Source organism: Ziziphus jujuba, chromosome 10 (genome assembly GCF_031755915.1).
Source record: "Ziziphus jujuba cultivar Dongzao chromosome 10, ASM3175591v1".
Taxonomy (NCBI): domain Eukaryota; kingdom Viridiplantae; phylum Streptophyta; class Magnoliopsida; order Rosales; family Rhamnaceae; genus Ziziphus; species Ziziphus jujuba.
In genome coordinates, this window is record NC_083388.1 from 27323938 (window position 1) to 27330785 (window position 6848).

At 32.6% G+C, this 6848-nt stretch overlaps 1 long non-coding RNA gene across 2 annotated transcripts; it reads left to right on the top strand.

Moving 5' to 3' along the window:
- Positions 1–2213: 2213 nt before the first annotated feature.
- LOC112492763 (uncharacterized) lies at positions 2214–6119 on the top strand. Of its 2 annotated transcripts, none has more exons than XR_009634644.1 (4): positions 2214–2709; positions 2840–2945; positions 3131–3221; positions 5776–6119. It is a non-coding gene; the product is annotated as an uncharacterized LOC112492763 (long non-coding RNA). The 2 variants fall into 2 exon arrangements; XR_007239351.2 differs by having other exon boundaries at positions 2219–2709; positions 5790–6119.
- The last annotated feature ends 729 nt before the right edge of the window (positions 6120–6848 follow it).

A 6848-nucleotide genomic window follows, 5' to 3' on the forward strand; every position in this document is an offset into this window, starting at 1 on the left:
GAGGCCCCGCAATGCAAGGCCAAGCCTGGAACATCTTGTCGGCTCCTTGCAACCATTCCTTGTTTGAAACAGTTCCTGGTATGGTAGATGGACATCAAACTAACAATGTAAAACTAGAGAAAAATCCACGATTAGCGAAGTCTTGCATCACAATGGTTTATCCATCCACTTTAAAACTTACCCCCAAATAACTTCCTCTCAGAAATAGTAGTGTTGCATATGTATGCAATTGCAAATGATCCTGCTAATGATCCTATAACGTACTTTCCTGCCATGTTTAGGCTGAAATAGCAACAAAAAGACATAGTCACAATTTCATACACACACACGCACACACCAAAAAAAAAAAAAAAAAAAAAAAAAAAAGGGAAAGAAAGAAGGAAAGATAACAGATGTGCCCAAATGCAGATTGTAGAAATTTTTATTATATGCTCAACCTATTTAGAAATTCTTGGACTATGAAATTAATATGGTGAGAGAAATCGAGTTAGCAGCAAGAAATGGACTAAGAAGTGCTAAAATAAGTTCGACTAATTGTTATTGGGGTAGTTGAACACATGTCTAGCTGCATAATTAGCAGAAAATGCAAAACGACAGACCAAGTAAATAATAGTTAAGTGATTGACAAGATTTAGCTATTTGCAACAAACACATAGGAATGATATGATCCAAGTAGAAAGAGCTACTTGAAATGTCTGAATACAACCTAAAGATCTCACAAAGGCATGAACTCTACCAAAGACTGGACATCTTGAAAATATATATACAGATTAGCCATCTTCCTTCTTCTATGTGCATACCAATTAATCTTGGGTTGTGAAATAACAACCAAGCTATAGTCAAACAAAACCACAAATATTTGGGGGTATTTCTAGATTCTTGCAAGATTTTTCTTGGTTCTCTTTTTTATATGGTCAAAACACATAAGAACGATACAAAACCACAAAGCAAAATGCATTTAGATTTAACGTGTATTAATAATCATTTGATGGACAATGAAAACAATGATAAATTTCCCATTTTACGTCATTTCTCATCTTTCAATACAAAAAATTTACACTGAAATTTATCCGAAACTTCAATCGTGTTAATCTTTCCAATAAAGTCTTAGCAACCAAAAAGCTAATTAAAAAAACTAATAATCAAACAACAAAATTTTAGACTCAACTGGACCTAAAATTTGCTAATATAAAAAAAAGTCAATTTTGTGGCAGTTTTGCAAAGAGAAGGAAGAGGTTGCACATTTGTTAATAATAAATCTAAATAGGAAAAGATTGAAGATATTAATTTATGGTAAAAATATAGTATCAACCAATTTAATCATTAATGTGATCTTTGAAGAAGTTTTCCAAAATTTAAATCAGTTATATTGAATTAAAAATTTTAATTTAATATTAATTTTATGGTGCTTAATATTTAACTTAATTATAATTCATTTTCTTAATATATTATCAAAGTAATATATTATGATTATACATGCCTTGGATCCTGGATCTCATAGGTTTATTATTAGTTTTATATTAAACAAAATAATGAGATATTTCTTGTTATTCGATCCCACCAAAAATATTATTCTATTTGAAAAGAAATAGAAACTGGATTTGAGTTTGAATCAATGTTGAACTCACTATAATCATAAAATAAAAATCAATCTTTTTGTAAGATTAAAAAGTTTATAATTTTTCTAAAATTTGTTGTTTTTTTAATTTAATTTTACTAGATAACATCTAGTTCAGGAAATTGCTAAATTTTATTTATTTATTTTTGGACTAGAAAACTGCTAATCATGTGTGTGTGTGTGTGGACGGACATTTCTTACAAATTAAAAAGTATGTGAAAAATAATTAAAATTTGAAATGATAATCGGAAAAAGATGGTGCCAGATGAATAATATACGCAGATAAAGCTGATATATAATTATATTTCAACACTTATAAATTTGATCCCTTTTTATTTTATACAAAACAATGATAAGAATATATATGGTATTTCTTCCAATCGTACCAAATTAATCTAAAACCAATTTGTAATGCAAGATAGGATTGTATTGAATTGGACCATATGAAATCCGGTCCAATCAAATTAAGTTTTTGCAGTTATAGCCCAGTGTAATTGGACAAAATTTTAAAGGGGAATTTGGCCCTATACCCTTATTTTAAACACCGAAAAATACCCCTGCCCTTTCAAATTTTTTTCATCTAACCGTCTTTTTTTCATTAGTCTAACTTTATCCTTACTTTGTAAACCACGTGCAATTTCTTTCTCTCACTGATCAATATCTCACCCACCACATTCCGCATCCAGACAAAGCTTTTATAGCTTTAGCAGCTCACCTCTTCTTCTCTGCTACTTGTCTTCTGCTGATGTTCTTCCCCAACGTCCGTCTACAACCCCATCGCTTCCAATCAGCTCCCTCTGGCTGTAATCAGTGATATTTACCTTCTAGACTTCGTGGATTCATCTGGGTTTGTTCAGGAAATCTCTTCCAAGGTCAGCAAAGTGGTGGTTTCGGATCACTACAAGACCGCAGTAGATTGCAGTGAGAGTTCTTGTTTGGTTGGTGAGAATGTGGAGAGGGTTATTGACATCCGGGGGAGTGGAGCTGCTGTTGTTTTTTATTATTTCAAGGAAAGAGCTGGTAGTGGTCTAAAAGATTTGAATTTTGTTTCGATGAGGGTTTGATCTTTGAATCCATCTTCGTTCAAGCAGGTAATTTGTTTTTATCGGTTTATTGAATTTATATTTTATTTTATTTTATTTTTTAAAGCTGTAAAGCTATAAAATTCCCTCTTTGTTTGGGTGTATAAGGCTTTTGCATTTGCTTTTTTTGAATTTGGAGGATGTAATTAGTCAGGGATTAACCGGCTTATCCTAGAAGCAGGAATGATTCTCTCGGCCAATGATATGAGATTGCTCTTGTGGCTGGAGCATTTGGAGATTGCCTGGTATAGTCAATATATCCTTCTCTGTCTCCAAACATGGGTCATTTTTATATATGTTCTTGTTCTTATTTGCTCCAGCGTATAGAAGTATTCTATTAGGTAGAAGTGAATTGATGACTGAATTCTTAGTGTACAGTCATGTCAAGTTTATACATTTGTTTATGTTAGATTTGTCCTTCTATACGTAGGCTATGAAAGCTGATTCTGTATTGGAGTTGAGGAGTGAACTTGGACATAAATTAGCCAACAAAAGCTGTAATCTAAAGTTGAGGTGTTGAGGTATGCAGCTATCTACCTACAAATATGATTGTCAATGTATTTGTAGCATATTTTTCTTTTTCTTTTTTAACATTCATTGATTAGACATTTTTTTTTTTTTTATGTTATTAGTTGACTTCAATTTATCCATAGAAAATAGGTAGGCTTGGAGTGTACGTTAGTTTCAATCTAGTCTAAAGTTGTTATTTTGCTAGCTGCACTAATAGTTTTTGACATGTTATGGGCCTGAGGCAACTTAAGGACTTAAATGACATAGATGATTACAATAGCTTCACATTTCATTGGAGAGATTTCTTTTCTTGAAGAATTTCTGTTCTTTTCTCCTTTGAATGCATTGATTATTAGCTCGCCACATTTAAGCATTTACATGCCAATTTTCTCGTAATTATAATTCCTATGGAAAAGCAATGTTAAGGACCAAAACTAGTAAGTATGGCGTTAATTGCTTAGGATATTCTTTCTAGAGTTATAATGTGGTAGATTGTTCTTTTCTCCAGTAATATATTCATGCAACAGAGAAATCATACCTTAGTTCTCTCTGATAAATTGGATAAGCCCTTTTGTCAGAGTAAATAATAGTCAGTCACTGGGCATTGGAAATCACTTCAACTCTATGATGATGTGGTTCAGATAATACACCTAATCTTTTCCTTGGTTAAGGATTGAATGCTAATACTTCTGTCGATTTGTGTTCCTACTTTCTTTTGATTATCCTTGAAGTGTCACAACTAAAAATGCCTCTAGTGTCACAACTAAAGGACTATAGGGGGTTGCAGAATAATATAAGAATAGCTGCCAACCAAAGAAGTCTTTATGAACAAGCCACTAAAGAAGTGAATTTAATAGCTCTTATGAAAGCTCCAATTTTTAAGTATTACATTATCAGAACGTCCCATGCAGAAGAATTCAAGCATATGCTCACCGTTAAAGGGTATAGAAGAATTCTAGCATAGTCTCACCATTAAAGGATACAGAACACGCTTCCATCTTACAATACAGAGTTTAAAAGAACAGTGGCTGACCTGGTGAAGACACAGATGGTGATCATTGAGGATTTATTCATGGGTCAACCATGAGGCCATTGACCACTTTTGCTTGTTGATGGATAATGCCACTTGTTTGGTATTGAATTGTAGTTAATTGACTAGAACAAATTGCTGGAGAAGCCTTGCAGTTTGTCTTAGTCATTTCCTGTTCTAAGTGTCTTTTTTTTTTTTTTTGGTTGATACTTAAGTGTCTTGTTTTGTATATATTTAATTGGCTTCATATGCAGAGTTAGGTCCACTCTTTAATACCTTGAAAGTTTGTCAAATTAATGGCAAGGCTACCTTAGCCTAATACCAGAATGGCCACTAACAACAATGTTAGACCAGAGAGTTGATAGAGAGAGGGATGAAAAAAAGATAATGCAAAGGATAATTAATTATGGGATGGTTATGCTTTAATAACAATGATGATGAGTTTTAAATAATATGTGTGAAAATTTAATGGAAATTTGGCAGAGGAGCACTATGATATGTAATTTCCTTTGTTAATTTATTTCTCTTTATATGGTTTTGAGAATCAACCAACCAAAAAGTTGGCGGCCCAGGTGACTCATAGCTCCCCTCTTGCCGATACCAATACTCTTCAAATTCGATATCATTTTGTAGTGACCCTTTGATAGGGTCTATATAAGCCTTTGTTGACCACCCTTATCGCAATGACTGGAGTATATTTAATATAGACTTTTGAATATTTTTATGAACTTTTTTTAAGTGATTACTTTTGCGAACTTCATGAAATTCTATTTGGAAAAAGTACTTTTTTATTATAAATTTTTATGTTATTGCATAATTTTGATTTTAGCAATATATTTTTTTAAAATGTAATGACCTTGATTTATTTATTACTTATGGTTCTTAGGCTTTTATGAAGTTTTCTTATGAAGTTCTTATGCCACAGTCTGATTTTTGCTACTGGAGCTACAGCTAAGTGTGTGTGTGTGTGTGTGTGTGTGTTTTTTTTTTTTTTTCCTCCCTTTGAAAGAAAAATGTAGAAACAGGTGTGTAAAATGTTTGAGGTCTAGGCCTTTTTATCCAAGCTTGAGATATCCTTTGATTTACTGGGTTTGTGAATGGGAAAGTTTTGTTGTTTAGTCTATTGGTGTGGTCCCTCTCCTTCCCTGCTCTATTATTATTATTATTTCTATAGGCTTATTAATTTCATACCAAAAAAAAACATATTTAGGGTAGGTTTGACATGGACTGATTATCTCCTCTAGAGTTGAAGGTGATGGTATGTGATATAAAAACCACATGAAAAAAATTACTGTTGTAGAGGTTGGAAGCCAAGTTGCTTTCATGAGTTGAGTTAATTAAGCTTGTCAGCACCTTGCTGTAGAAATTGTTGCAAATATATGACAGGCTTGCTGCCTTGTTAATGATTTTCAAGTTGATATTTCTATAACTATATCAAATTGGTTTGTATAAGTCCTTATATTATTATTGGTTTTCGGGGATCATTTAAATCTTGTTAAAATATTTAAGAAGCAACTAGTAATGTTTTTACATAGAAATCTTTTTCTAGGCTTAGCAGACAGAACTGTGAAATTCTGGGATTTGGAAACCTTCGAACTGATTGGATATACAAGCCTTGGAGTCACCGCATTCGACGTCTACTTGGTGAGTGAGCAGGTTTGCAGCCGAAGAGAGCTTGGGAGAGAGAAGAGAAAGAGGGAGAGAGCAGGTCTGCAGCTGGTGTTCTTTCTTATATTTTTTATCATTAAAGAATGTTGCACTCAACATGTTCTATGGTGCAATACATTGTTAAAAAATAATTGTAAATTTGGATGATTTGTGAAAGAAAAATTTAAACGCAATTTTGATGATAATTAAAAATATCCTCACCTTAAAAGCATATATGGTCCGGTATTCCCTTGTTTCCTATATTGTTTATGTTCTTTATCTCTCATCTAGTGGAAACTAGTCGAGCTCCATTTGATCTCCCAGAAGCGGAATCTGAATCAGTTGTAGGCTATAATGTGAATGCAATTTTTCCTAAGTCTTTCTTATGCTTACAAGAGGAGAGGTGAGAGATGCTTTTTCATAAAGGAAAGGAAAACAGAGGTGGTATTACTTTGGTAAAATAGTATTGTGTTTTAAGTATTTCATATGTTATTTACCGTTATAAAGATGGCATTATCATGATAATACGATATTAATGTGTGTATGGAATTATGGTAGGAATAATCATTTATTCTTCGCACAAATACACATTATAAAAGTAGGTATATTGAATTGTAATGATTCGAAATGAAAAATAAAAGAATTGGCAACAACATGGTTATCACATTTTACCAATTTTTTGGCCCCCACAAGTCCCTTAATGTGTGTTAAATGCAACAACATGCAAAATATACATTCTTCAATGATCCTAAGGAGAAAAAACCCCAAAGTTAGGAAAAAGTTCTCAAATTGGCCAAAAAAACTTGATTATCATAGGGCTTTCGGTAATTACCGATAAAATCTACTGTAATCAGTTTAAACTTGCTGGAACATTTATCGAAGCTTTCATCGGTAATTACCGAATGCCTTACGGTAATCACATTTGACAACTTTTTTGGCCCTTATAAGTCCACTAATGTGT